The sequence below is a fragment of the Muntiacus reevesi genome, chromosome 6, assembly GCF_963930625.1.
Source record: "Muntiacus reevesi chromosome 6, mMunRee1.1, whole genome shotgun sequence".
Lineage (NCBI taxonomy): Eukaryota > Metazoa > Chordata > Mammalia > Artiodactyla > Cervidae > Muntiacus > Muntiacus reevesi.
Genome location: NC_089254.1, coordinates 44,393,057 through 44,407,835, shown reverse-complemented (window position 1 = coordinate 44,407,835; position 14,779 = coordinate 44,393,057). Strand labels below are relative to the sequence as shown.

General features: G+C 45.6%; 1 protein-coding gene across 3 annotated transcripts in view; it reads left to right on the top strand.

The window, feature by feature from the left end:
- ATXN7L1 (ataxin 7 like 1) overlaps nt 1–14,779 on the top strand; it is a 255,518-nt gene that overhangs the window by 173,027 nt on the left and 67,712 nt on the right. The window contains exon 1 of one of the 3 annotated variants that reach the window (XM_065939245.1): nt 13,484–13,589. The exons of the other annotated variants lie outside the window; for them this stretch is intronic. The gene's annotated coding sequence lies outside the window, so the exon portion shown is untranslated. Of the gene's footprint in view, nt 1–13,483; nt 13,590–14,779 lie in introns of those variants that run through there. 3 annotated transcript variants of the gene reach the window in all.

Below are 14,779 nucleotides of genomic sequence, written 5' to 3'. Positions count from 1 at the left end.
ACATGACCACTGGAAAATCCATAGCAGGTGACCAGTACAGATGACATTTGTCATCACACACAGAAACTCTTCTGGAAGGAGCCCTGATGGGCCTGCTCCGCTTGGAAAAGAGGCAGTGAGTGTATCAGGAAAGAACAGAGCCAGGTGTGGGTGCTGCTTAGAGTTGCAGTGCTTGGGCATAAAGGGACCTTTGAAATTGTTGAGTCAGATCCTGCATTTTAGAGATGAGGACTCTGAGGCCAAGACGGTAGCAGAAGGCTCTGTGACTCCTCGATGCAGGGACAGGGCAGGACCCAGGCTCCAGGGTCCAGGCCAGCATCCCTAGCACATGCCGTGGAGTTTTCCCCTCCTCCCTGGACCACTTTTGCAGAGTGCCTCCTGGCTCCTAGATCAGAGCCCAGACAGACACTTCATGCCCAGTCTGGCGGTGCTGACAATGCAGCTGGTATTTTATTTCTCCGATTTATTTATTTATACCCAGCCTTGTTGCAAAAGGATTTAGGGCTGCTTGTAAAGTTGCAAACAACAGAGTGAGATAAAGTAAATTTAACACAAGTGAGAAAGATAAGACAGAGGAATAAGTAGCTTCTCGGCAGCATTGCCCGTTGCCACCCTGCTAGGGCTGTTGACCGTACAGCTGTTAAATGGGCGCAGTTGGCGCTGAGTCTTGTGTCCCTGGCTCTCCTGCCCGGCACCCCGGCAGAGCTTTCTCCCTGGCTGGCTTTAGAACCTTTCCCCTTTTGTGATCGAGATGCCCTTGAAGGTCACTCTGAGGGACTGGGAAGTTCTCCGCAGTGGGTCACATTTGCAGGATGTGGCACAGTGGCAATGGTGACGATGACAGGGCGGCTGTTGGGTTGTCAGTGCTCTGTCAAGACTAGGCAGGGGAGGAGAGCTCGCTGGTACATGAAATCTTCCAACCCTTAGGGCCCTCCAGAACCAGTGGCCTTCTGGGTTCCTTTGTTTCATGCATCCCTGCAAGCTGAGAGGAGGATGCTGAGGGCAGCTGGGGTTCAGAGCTGTTGCCCAGGCTTTTCCCCACTCCCTGCTTGTCCTTTGTCCCTTTTGCACTCTTTTGACCTCTGTTCAAGCTCCCATCTGTCGGTTCTGTGAGGCCAAGTCCCTCACTGCCCCGACATCTTCATTTAGGGCCCCCAGGCATCCTCCTCAATCTCAGGACTTCCGCTTTCTCCCACAGACAGGCTGTGGCCTGAGTATCCCCTGTTCTCAGGTGCGCTGACTCCCTGGTCCTTGTCCCCACCCATCCTTGGTTTGGGTGACCTCTGCAGTCCCTTCCAAGATTCTCCTCCTGCAAAGTGAATGAAAGCTAAGAACACAGGGAATCCCAGTACTCACAGTTCTCTCAGCCCTAGGAATGCTCGGAACTGTGTCGTTATCATTGCTTGGATCAGAGGCGCTAAATCCTCTGCAGTGCATGGGACGATTCCACCCAGGGAGGACTTGTCCCACCAAAATTGCCAGGTGCATCCCTGCTGATAAACACTGATAAGAATACAGAGAAGCCTAAATATTTGCAGTTGTACAGTAACATCAGAAGAGCCACACTGCAGATTTCTTGGTTTGTGCCCAAGAGTTTAGTGGGAGGAAATCACTAACTTATTTTTATCTACATAGTGCGGTCAGAAGGCATTACATTTTGAAGGGTCAGGCAATGCTGGGAATTGTTTATTTCATTAGGCTGAAGTCCTACGGTTGACTCAACCTGTGCTGGCCTGCATCTGGGACCTGCTAACTTCTTGGCTTAGATGGGCACTCAGAGCCAGCGAGAGCCCCGGGAGCTGCCAGTGCAGCCTGTCATGTGGGTGCTGTCAGATCACCCCAAACCCCTGACAGGAGGCCAGTGGCTGGCCCAGCATCAGAGAGTGGGATCTGGCTGCAGTGGGAAAATCTTTTCAGAGGTTTTATTCTGTAACAGGCAAAGCAGTCGAGGACTCAGAGTTAAATGGTCTAATGCCCCTCATAAACCCACCATCATTCCCTTAGGCTTCAAAAATGATTTTTGAGCCCACTGGCTAAGAGAGGTAATTAAAGTTAGCTAGCCCTCAGACCTCTGGACACTGGTGGCCCACTGATCCCTGTGTTTTCTCGCGCTTCCCCGTGGGTTGGCTAATTATTTCCTGATTTATCCATTCATTATCTAACACACTTCGAGTGCCTGCTGCAGGCCGGTACTAAGGCAAGCTCCTGACTCCTTGGCTTTTTCTGGCGCAGTGGAAGAGGGAGGCGGGTCCATCAGTGGTTCGAGAGCCAGGTGCCGGGTGCTGAGGTGTGGGCAGCGTGCCGGGAGCATGGAGGAGGGACTCCTGAGACCTGGCAGGGGTACAGGGTGACTCGGCACTCCAGGGTATCCCAAATGTGGCCATGTTTGAACTGGGTCTTGAAAAAAAAAACCCACAGAGTTAGCCAAGGGGAAGAACAGAAGGGTGGACAAGCATTCCAGGGAGAGAACGTTGCGCACCAACTCTCAGAGATAGGAAACAAAGATTGTCAGCAGTCTAGTGGTTGAGGGGCAGGGTGCCGCAGGGGTAGGGATAAGCCTAGCACCTGGGGACCCTGGAGACCAGGGGAACTGAGATAGATTCTCCTGTAGCTCAAAGGCGTGAGAGCCCATTAGACATCCCCTCAGTGCCACGTGTCAATCAAAATAATTAAAAGCAGAAGAACTGGAAAACTGGTACATATATCCCAACATCCATTCAGCTTTTTCCCCAAGAAGAAACTTTTGATAAAATAAGGTGAAGTGCCAAAAAGATGTGTGTTCAATAAGATGACATAAAGTAAGTAGAATAAAAGTAGGTTAAAAAAGAAAAAGAAAAGAGAGGGAAAAGTAAAGGAAAAAAAAAAAATCCTACAGAACTGAGTGATGGCCAGCTCTGGGTAGCAGTGACTACTTGGAGCCAGACAGACCTGAGTTCAGGTCTGACTTTACTAACTTTGACCTCTCTCAAAGAGAGAGTTTTGACCTCTCTGGGCTTTATTTCCTCATCTGAACACTGGGGTAATAATACCAATCTCATCACATTTTCTGTGAGGATTTATGTAATCCCAGTGGTTTTTACCACTAGTTTATTTATTGCTTTTTAAAATATTAACTTAACCCAGGGCAAGTAGTAGATTATGGTTTTTGAGGATTAGTTGTCATTCGTGGAATAAAGAACAGTCACAGCTTAAAGCTAGTAAAATAGATTCTAGAAATGGCAGAATTTCTATTCATTTATTTATTCATTGGATAAATATCCATCACACACTTTTTTATTTTTATTTTTTGGCTGCATTGCATCTTCATTGTAGCACACAGCTGTCTCTAGTTGTGGCATGCAAGCTTCTCTAATTGCAGCAGGTGAGATCTTAGTTCCCCAACCAGAGATGGAACCCTGGGTTCCTTGCATTGGGAGTGCAGAGTCTTATCCCCTAGACTACCGAGAAAGTCCCCCATCACACACTTTCTATGAGCAAGCACTGTGTGAGGCTAAGGACTGGGATAGTGAACAGGACACAGCTGGTCTTTGCTTTCAGGAAGCTCCTAATCTGAAGAGGACCAGGTATTTAGGGATCCTGTGCTGAAACTTGCTTGAGCCTCCACTAGCGGCTTGTTTGTTTGGACTGACCTGGGCTGGTTTGGCCATGCAACAGTTGCCCCTGTAGAAGGTTGAGGTGGTGAAGCACAACCTCACCACCAGGTGGTAATGAATGCTTGAATGCAAGTGTTAGACTGAAGTCTGCTGCAGAGACAGACATTTATCAAATAAATGTTTATCAAGTAGGGAGAAAGCAGTTTGACCAACTTAGTTGGTGAACTTGATGAAGTCCCAGCCCTCTCTCTGTTGGGCTGTTCCAGCCACACCTCAGAGAAAAGGTTTGCCCAGGCAGCTGCAGAAGTATTCCAGAGATAGGACTTGTTTCCCTGTGTCAGCTTCATGCTGTCGTCAACCTTCCTACTGTGACAGCTGCACTCAGGGCAGCCTCCAGGACCCTGTTTACGCAACGGTGGGGATGTCACTAAGCGTTTTTTGCCAGGATGCATACCCTGAACACCAATAAGAACCCATTTCTAGCATTCGTTATACTAAATCACAAGTTTCACGAACACTAGCCCATTTTTTTATGTTCAGAATGTTTACCAGATAGCCAAAGGACTTGTAGTCAGTGTGGGAATGTGACCTTAGGTTAATACCAGTTGACAAATCCAGACTTTGTATTCTTCATAGCCTGTGAGCTGATCACCCCTAGAGATAGCAGCCAAGACCAACTGGTTCATACACAATAAAACACCAGCTACGTACTCTTTTTTTTTCTCTTGCATTTGTTTACATACGCAAGTGCTTTAAAGTAAATTAGACATGTAACCATGTTCCATTTCTCTCTCCTATTCAAAAGGTATCATGGGGAACGCTAGATTTTATCTAAAGTGACTATAAAGTCTAGTTTGCCTGGAAGAGTCACAGTTTGTACCTGATGCCCTGACTTCAGTTCAGTCACTCAGTCGTGTCTGACTCTTTGCGAGCCCATGAACCGCAGCATTCCAGGCCTCCCTATCCATCACCAACTCCCGGAGTCCACCCAAACCCATGTCCATCGAGTCGGTAATGCCATCCAACCATCTCATCCTCTGTCGTCCTCTTCTCCTCCTGCCTTCAATCTTTCCCAGCATCAGGGTCTTTTCAAATGAGTCAGCTCTTCGCATCAGGTGGCTAAAGTTATGGAGTTTCAGCTTCAACATCAGTCCTTCCAATGAACACCCAGGACTGATCTCCTTTACAATGGACTGGTTGGCTCTCCTTGCTGTCCAAGGGACTCTCAAGAGTCTTCTCCAACACCACAGTTCAAAAGCATCAATTCTTCAATGCTCAGCTTTCTTTATAGTCCAACTCTCACATCCATACATGACTACTGGAAAAACCATAGCCTTGACTAGAAGGATCTTTGTTGACAAAGTAATATCTCTGCTTTTTAATATGCTGCCTGGGTTGGTCATAACTTTTCTTCCAAGGAGTGAGCATCTTTTTAATTTCATGGCTGCAATCACCATCTGCAGTGATTTTGGAGCCCAAAAAAATAAAGTCAGTCACTGTTTCCCCATCTATTTCCCATGAAGCGATGGGACCGGATGCCATGATCTTCGTTTTCTAAATGTGGAGCTTTAAGCCAACTTTTTCACTTTCCTCTTTCACGTTCATCAAGAGGCTCTTTAGTTCTTCTTCACTTTCTACCATAAGGGTGGTGTCATCTGCATATCTGAGGTTATTGATATTGCTCTCGGCGATCTTGATTCCAACTTGTGCTTCCTCCAGCCCAGCGTTTCTCATGATGTGCTCTGCATATAAGTTAAATAAGCAGGGTGACAATATACAGCCTTGACATGCTCCTTTCCCTATTTGGAACCAGTCTGTTGTTCCATGTCCAGTTCTAACTGTTGCATCCTGACCTGCATTTAGGTTTCTCAAGAGGCAGGTCAGGTAGTCTGGTATTCCCATGTCTTGAAGAATTTTCCACAGCTTATTGTGATCCACACAATCAAAGGTTTTGGCATAGTCAATAAAGCAGAAATATATGTTTTTCTGAAACTCTGTTGCTTTTTTGATGATCCAGCGGATATTGGCAACTTGATCTCTGGTTCCTCTGCCTTTTCTAAAACCAGCTTGAACATCTGGAAGTTCACGGTTCACATATTGCTGAAGCCTGGCTTGGAGAATTAGCGTGTGAGATGAGTACAATTGTGCAGTAGTTTGAACATTTTTTGGCATTGCCTTTCTTTGAGATTAGAATGAAAACAGACCTTTTCCAGTCCTTTGGCCACTGCTGAGTTTTCCAAATTTGTTGACATATTGAATGCAGCACTTTGACAGCATCATCTTTTAGGATTTGAAATAGCTCAACTGGAATTCCATCACCTCCATTAGCTTTGTCCGTAGATGCCCTGAAGCCTGTGCTTAAATGCACCTCTTTTCACTTTCAGAGTTGTCCGGTTAGGATAACAGGTATATGGTTACTTTGCTTCTGGAAAGAATGCAGTGGCACAGAACATGGAGAATAAACCCAAGAGAATGGTTTGAATCCTCTCTCTAGTAGTGTTGTTATTATTGTTCGGTCACTATGTGGTGTCTACTCTACGATCCTGTGGACTGCAGCACACCAGGCTTCCCTGTCTTTCACCATCTCCTGGAGTTTGCTCAAGCTTGTAACCATTGAGTCGGTAGTGCCATCCAACCATCTCATTCTCTGTCATCCCCTTCTCCTCCTGCCTTCAATCTTTCCCAGCATCAGGGTCTTTTCCAGTGAGTTGGCTCTTTGCATCTGGTGGCCAAAGTATTGGAGCTTCAGCTTCAGCATCAGTCCTTCCAATGAATGTTCAGGGTTGATTTCCTTTAGGATTGACTGGTTTGATCTCCTTGCAGTCCAAGGGACTCTCAAGAATCTTCTCCAGCATCGAAATCTTCTCCAGTTCAAAAGCCTCCCCTTGATACATCTTACTTTCCTCATTTGTCAACTTGAGAATAGTACATTTGCTTGCCCTTCCTCCTAGTCATTTTGGGGGGCGATATTCCTTGGATGTGAATACACTTTGTAGAGAGAACACCAATTAGGGATTGTTCCTGTCCTTAAACCCAACATCAGTTTATGCTTTGAATGGACTCTGTCTTGGAAGAAAATTAGCTTCAGAATCTAGATGGTGTCAGTTCTTTCCTTGTCTTCCTGGAGAATGGATAGACCTGGTAGCCTGCATCTGCCAGGGAGGTAACTAGTTTCAGCATTTACATTTCCCCTTAACTCCATCAGAGAAGAGAACATGACCCTTTAAAGTAGAACCATAAGCCCTTCCTTTGCCTTCATATGCATTAATGTGAAGAATTCTCCAATAAAGATTCAACTTACCCTTTTATGTATGAATAGGACTCTTTTAAAAGTTTGAAAAGACTCATAACTCACGAGAAGTGAGTGTGCCTCAGCTTGAGCGTGCCACCCTGTGGATGCATACATGGATATAGTGAGTGTTCCCTGGGGAGCAGTCACTTACAAGATGAGAATGGGGTGAGTGCCACAAACAGAAGTACTTTTTTGCATAATAATGTACAATTTTATTTTTTCAAACTGAAAATGCTTTTTTCTTATTATAAAAGTGATGCATTTTAAAAACCACCACATTTTAGGAAATAAAAGTAAATATTTCCATGTAAAACGTTCCATCTTTTTTCGATGTGTATGTTTACATATGTGTTGTACATGTGTACCTCTTTGCATGTATTTTATATTTTAAAAAATAAAAGTGGAATCCTATTGTAGGCATTGTCTTGATATCTTTTTTTTCTGTCTGCAATTATTGTGGACATATTTCAGTAAGTATAGATCTACATCATCATTTTTATAGCTTCCCAGCAATTCCACAGAATAGATGTGCCAATAGTTTATGTAACCAGTGCCTGATTGCTTGTTATCTAGGTTTCTTTAGGGGCACAGTAACTCCCCCCTCTGCTATAATTATTTAAAATCAATTTAAGATATCTACACACACATACACATGCACTTTACTTCAAAATTTCACTAGGAGACAATTCATAAACCTGTTAGTATATGATCTTTGATTTAGGTGGGAAGACTCCTGAGAGTTGAAGCATAGTCTGGGAGGCGCTGTAAATTACAGGGCAAAGGGCATATCAGAGTCGAGATCAAGATATTGCACTGTTACAAACTGCCTCAAGTAGGGTCAGTTACTCTAGGGAATACTTCCTCATACACTGGAGCCCAGAGCTGGTCATTCCCAAAGCTACTTTACTGCTGGGAGCCTCTGTCATTGAATAGCCCTTCCAGCTTGAAGCCCAGTGATCAGAATATTCCTTTCAAAGGAGAAACACTCGTGTTCACATGTGGGTGAGCAAATCCAGTAACATCTCAGTGTCATGAACCTTCCCACTGGGCAGGACTCCCGGGAGCCCCACCAGGAACTCCAGCACCTAAGAATCCCTCAGCCCATGAGGCACCCATGGGGCACCCCTCAGGCTTTCATGGAGCAACGCTTTACAGTCTTCACACAAGCACGCTGGATGGTCTGATTTCCAGGTTCGGCAAATGAGAACTCTGTGCGTAGGACTGTGGAGGCAGGCCCTGACTGAGGAAAAGTGGCAGCAGATGCAGGAGGAAAGTAAAAGCCAGGGACCGCCCTGGTGGTCCAGTGGATTCAGGGTCCACCTGCCAGTACAGGGGTCTCGGGTTCCATCCGAGGTCGGGGAACTAAGATTCCAACATGCCATGGCAACAAGAGAAACCCACATGTCACCACTCGAGAAGCCCCCTAACACCACAACTAGAGAAAAGCCCTTGCACCACAATGAAGACCCAGTGCAGCCAAAAAAGAAAAAAAGGCTACAAGTGGGGACGCTGAAGCCCTTTTTGTGTAGGGACAGAAACCCTGTGTACTTTCTCAGTGTCTGTATGCCACAGGTGCCTCTTGTGATGGTGGGGGTGATCACTTTAGCCATCCCTGACCAACATTTGAAACCGTGGCATAGGAGAGAAGAGAAAATATTCAAGTGGTTTTCACTTAGTAAAGATAAATCTTACAACCTTTGAAGTTTTTGTGCATATCTAGGTTGTTGCCATGTAAAATTCATTTCTTGAGATGGATCAGGGTCAAAAAGTCTGAAAGCTATGGTAGGCCCTGATATCACCATTTTGTAGCAAAGTATAGAAATGAATGCCCTTAACAGTGACCTTGAGTTATTAAAAAAAAAAAAGATCAAATAATGTTCAAAGTATATACCATTTAAGAGAACAGAGTACAAGAGAATGAAGACCTTTGGAAAGATTCCTATTACAAAGTAGCTATGATTTTTTGAAGATTTAGTATTTTTAATCTTAAGTGGAAAGCCTTTCTACCTTCTCTCTAACTTGAACCATAATACAGCTTTTAAAAATGCCAAATTTGACTTGGGGTAGGGGAAGAAACCTAAAAAAACAGTAATGAAATACTGTACTTTTAAAAAATTAATTAATGGAAACAAAATTAATTGAACACCAAATTTCATACATAACAAAAAGATATTCACCTTCAGGTATATCTCATAAGATATTCATCTCTCTGTGGTTCACGTTAAGTGGAACTTCATTTAAAACCGATATTAAAAGTCATAGCAAGACTTCCATACTCTGGCCGGACATTGGCTTACAAAGATAAGCAAGACTCTGAACAAGTCCTCAAGGAACGTGAAGTCTAGTAGTCCAGACTGTAGTCAACCCACATTGGCTGACCTTCAGTATAAAGTCATTTTTCAAATTATGGTGTCGTATCAGCTAAGACTGGTTGAAACTGACTATCTTCTGAAGAATCTAGGGTCTGTGGTCCCGTATGTGCAATCCTGTCTCTGCAGCTCTGGTCATGAGTTCACATTACCAAGGGTTATGCCAAAAGCCAGGTCCAGGTATGACCAGGCAGGCTGGCCCAGTCCCTGTGAACCCAGGTAACAGGGCAAAAGGGAAGAGTGTCCAGCTGAGCCACAGGTCCTGACCTGGAAGTCTGCAGGGCAGCATCAGGGAATTAAGTCAGGCCTGCATCCAACAGCAGCCACAAGTTACTGCCATGCTAACTTTGCTCCTCTGTTTCTCCTGACAGCTCAGGCCTCTGTCTTTTTCTTGACCCGCTCTCCACATATGCAGCTTCCCAGGTGGTGCTAGTGGTAAGGAACTTGCCTGCCAGTGCAGGAGATATAAGGGATATGGGTTGGATCCCTGGATCAGGAAGATCCCCTGGAGAAGGGCATGGCAACCCACTCCAGTATTCTTGCCTGGAGAATCCCCATGGACAGAGAAACCTGGTAGGCTATGCAGTCCACAGGGTCACAAAGAGTTGGACATGACTAAAGCAACTTAGCAACCTAGCCACATATGCAGGCCATATTTTTAAGACCTTACTTGGTCCTGCCCAGGTTCCTTCTGTGTGTGTGTACTCTGATGCAGTGCCCTTCAGTGGAGGGGGTCTGAAAGCCCAGAGCATGGGCAGCAGACCTCAGCTTTGTCTCATTCACTGCTGTCCTCCTCCAAACTGGATCTACTGTCCTTACCAGCCTTCCCAAAATCCCCGTATCCGTAAGCAGAGCACTGTTTGGCTGGTCTGTGATAGAACTACCTTTGTTAAGCACACCGGTAACAGCTACAACAAACTAATGCTAATAATTCTGCATCCCTCTATTAGCCCACTTTTGCTAATTTTACCGATTTAGTGGCCATGCCCCTCAGATTTTCAGGAGTTCTACTTTTTAATAGCCTATCCTGTCTTCCCTAAATATGCCAGTGCTTGTCAAACCCTATGTCCTACTTTCGGGTTTTAAAAAAAAAATGGTCTCTGTGCTCAGAGGAGTCGCAAGGTTCATGGAAAAATTTTCCTCACTTTCTGTCATGTAAGCCAGTGAATTTTCCTGCTGAGACTGTTCTGATTTACCCAGGCCCCATATGCTTTTCAGGCAGCATGGATGCAAATGTCCTGTGGTTACCAAAACAACCTCAAATAAACTGGTGGGAGGTGCCACCTGTGCATCACTTCTAACCATAGAGCTTCTCCCACCAACACCAGCCTGCGGATTTGATGAGACTTCACAACCTTGACTGCCTTAGTGATATTCAACATGAAGTCCACCATAGCACCCAGCTTCCCTGCTGGTTGCATTTTCAGAGAGAAAGAAGGGGGAGAGGTAGATTCACAAAATGGCAGCAAAACGTTCTAGGGCTTTCTAATCATCCCCTCCTGCCCTCTCCCCCTCTGCAGTTGATGTTCAGTGTCTCTGTTCGCGGCCCTGATTGCTTAAATTCATCCCCATTCACTCCTACAAACCCTGTGGCAAACTCATTACTATAACTTCTCAAAGAAAATGCCCCAAACCTACAATGAACCCACTCACATGTATCACAGGATAGTAATGTCACCCCCTATCAAGCTGGGAGTGTGTCCACTTGGCACAGGCAAGGAATATGACAGTGGGATCCTTCATTTGGTCCATTTTTTCCATCAACCTCTGTAACAAAAGAACCTAGCAAAAGCGTAACCTTGAAACACACATTGGAGACGAGATGCAGGCAGATCCCTTCTGCATGCGAGACAGCACACCTTGGAGATGCAGGTGGCATCATGTATAGCTTGGCAGGCCTGCTGGGGCATCCGATCTGGCCTCTGGCGGCTGCTTAGACTGGGATTAGGTCAGGAGCCAGGGGTTAGCAGCTGGGTGTGCTAATGAAATCAAAGGAGGACAGAGTGCAGACGGGGTGGAGGTGGTGGCTTTGCATTGAAATAGTAGCTCTGGAATGCAGACTTCCAGAGCTATCCCCACAGTGTGGAGAGGAACCCTCCCTGTTAGAGAGTTGCAATCTAAGAACTGAAAAACCGTGAAGATGGGAGTTTGAGAAAATCAGGGAAGATGATGTGCTTTTTTAATAAGACAGCTTTACTGGCCTTTTCAGTTCTATCATTATGTGTTCTGGAATGTGATAGAGGCAAGCAAGGAGGACTGGGTTAGGAGTTAGGAGACCTGATGTTGTTGATGATTTGCACTTGTGGCTTTGGACATGATTTGTAGCCTCTCCAGAAATCTCAGTTACTTGTCTGTGAAAATGAAAATAATTGCAGATAATAAAGCACCACACCAGCACAGCCACTGTTCGTGGGGCTGAGACCGAGGTTTCTCTGAGCCTCCGTTTTCCTCCTTGTTAAATGGGGATAATCATACTGGCCCTGTAATTGTAGTGAGTGAGGAAGAGGACAAGTAAACCTTGGAGTTCTAAGTGAGAGGCCAATCTCACAATTCTGGGGTCGCTTTAAGAAGTCAGTTGTCAATCTGGGGCCGGCTGCTGTAGTGAGCCTCACATTGCCCCACCTGACCCTTGTCTCCAGGGAGCCCCTTCCCTCCTCCCCTCCCCTCCCCTCCCCCAACCTCTTCCTCCCCTTGGCCTTCCTCTGTCTTGGAGGCTCCAAGCTGCCTATGCTGTTGTCTGGATCCATCAGGCAACTGCTGTGTTTCAGATCCCAGTGAAATATGTCTGTGTAGTTTGTAAGAAAATGTGGGTACCTTTGGGAGGAAGGGGTCAGCCGTTACGTGGGTGTGCATACCCTCCACCACTGCACTGGAGACCCCTAGAACCAGAGGAACAACATTTACTCTCCAGAATCAACATGAACCTGGCCCGTGGTTAAAATAGTTTTTATAAACAACCTGTTTCTACCTACTCATTAGTTTTCACTAAACCTCTGGAGTGGGAAAGGGGCAACATTTTATTCTTCAATTCAGAGGCAGATGAGAGAGAGATGAAGAAGAAAGTGGGGCAGGGGTTAGATTTGAATCCATTCAGCAATTTCAAAATTCTCATTCTTACATTCACACCCCAATTATCTTGGAATTCACTTTTCTCAAATCCTCAGATAATTCTAAAGTTTGATCTGGTCAATTGTGTTGGTGTAAGAATGAGATAGGGCTTAATGCATTCTGGGTAAGAAATGAAAAACTTTGTTAAATATGTGATTTAAGCATTCCTTTTTATTTTATCTTGCCAAATGAAAATACTTTATTCACTGTCACCTGTAAGAGAATCCAGATTCCAGGCTGGATGAGGGAGGAAGTTTGGCCCCAGCAACTCTGACCTCAAAGAGAAAAGGGAAGCCTTTCTCGGGACCAGGTGAGAAGCAGCCCAGGGATGCAGCCCCTCCATTCACTTCCTACGTGGCTCAGTCACTTGCTTCCTCTGTGGCTCGGTGGCCTTGCCACACGAGGCAGGGAACTTGGAAGTCCCGTTCCCTGTCTCAAAACTTCCGCTCAGCACACCCCTTTTTTCTCCTTCGGGCTTTGCCAACGTCCAAATTCCAGTGCGTGTATAAGTCACCCCAGATGTGTACCAAGGTCTCAGCATTTGCAGAATCTCTGTGTCAATCTCTAACTTAAAAATCTTTAACTTAAAGATGCTTCAAGGAAGCACCCAGTTCCTTCTGCTAATAACCGCAGTTTGTCATGTGACACCTGCCCCTCCTCCCCACTCTCTCTGTAAACCCCCCACCCACCCCACCTTTGAACTGTCCTTTATCTGCCAAACATCTCCATTTCCTTCAAGGTGGTAATCTTCTGCTTTTGTTATTTAAGTTTGGTTGTCTTCTTAATTGTTACCCAATTGGTCTGGGGCTTGCATAAACAGTTAACAAAAACACGGCGCACGAGGCAGCCGTTTCGCTTTCTGGGCTTGTTGTTCTTGGCACTGGGTCAGTTCTATGAACTTCTGGTGTCCAACTGGTAGGACCTGAAACTCTGTGTTTAACAAGTGCCTGTAGTCAAAACAGTTGGCGTGTGCAAGCTCGGATAGCTGGTACTGACTGCAGCCGGCCAGCCGTTGGGTCCTGGGACGTGCGGAACCCTGGACCCCCAATCACGGTGCTCTGTTTGAGGGCCGGGCTTTTGTTATTTAGTTTGGGGGGGGGGTCTTTTTTTTTTTCCTTTTTCTTTTCTGTGATGACATCTGCTAATATGGATCGCTTCAGGTTCCAAAAGTACAACGTGTTTACAGTCGTCGTAGAATCAGATTAAGTTGGCAGCCCGAGTCTCGCTGTAAGTGGTTTTAGTTTACATTTCTTCTTCTAGCAGGATGTTTTGCATAAATTTTGCTGATCCTGGGTTATTTATAGACTTTTTTGAAAAAAAAGAAAAAAGAAGAAAACGGGGATGCCTGAGAGTTTTCTGTTCTAACTGTGGAAAGTGAAATCCGTTTCTGCAGCTAGAGAAACGGCCAGACATGTACAGCAGAAGGTTATTTTAGCTCTTGAAAATTAATTTCTCGGAGAGGTCACTTGATAACATTCCGGAGCGTCCTCTCCAGCTGCTGACATCAGATTCCCTGATAATTGTCTTAGGATGTGTTGTTTTCTTTTGGTTGGTCACAAATGGAGTAAAATGAAAGTAATGATGCCATTTCCTCTGGGACGCTCTGGGAGAGTGGATGCAGTGATTGGGTATTGTTTCAAACGTCCGAAATAGGTTCCTGGTGGTTGTTTTGTCCAACCCTGGGGAGCAGTGCAGCCAGCCCAGAGCGGGGCGGTGGAACTGGGGGAGGGGCTGAGGAAGTCAGCTGCTGGAAAGTGAGTTTCCAGTTTGTCCTCACCTAAATGACAGTAGTACTCAGGGGTTTATAGTACTAAATGATAATAATAATAATATTGAATGGTAAGATGGCATGTCAGCTAATGCATGATCTGTTTGATTTTTCTGGCCCCGGTGGCGGTGTTTTTGGGGACCGAGTGAGTGTTTGAATGAGAACTAAGGCTGGGCATGTTCAAAATCACTAAGGCAGCATTAGCACTCTATGAAAGGGCTTCCCATAATATTTACTAGAGCAGTTGGCTAAAAATTGCTCTGCTTTGCCCACTGAGTGGCTGTGTAATTAGCTCCTGAGAGCGTACCTTGAGCACCTCCCATCTCGGTGTCTGTGCTCCCAAAGTTTGCATGGGTAAGTAGCATGTCCATCAGCGTAATGAGTGTGAAGTCCCCGTCTAATGGTCCAGGAGAACATGGCAAATGAGACACTTCATTGTGCCTCTGGTTAAATATTTTAAACCAAACAAATCGAAAGGGAGGGAGAAAACATCTCCTGGGCCTTGTGAAAGGCCTTCTAAGTAGGAAGTCTGTCCTGATCCAAGTACGTGGGTCCTTCTCAGACAGGTCCAAATCTCCCACTGCTCCGCACTCCCAGCATCGCCAACTTACACATGAAGTGAAAATGGACGGGTGAAGTGGAAATTTCC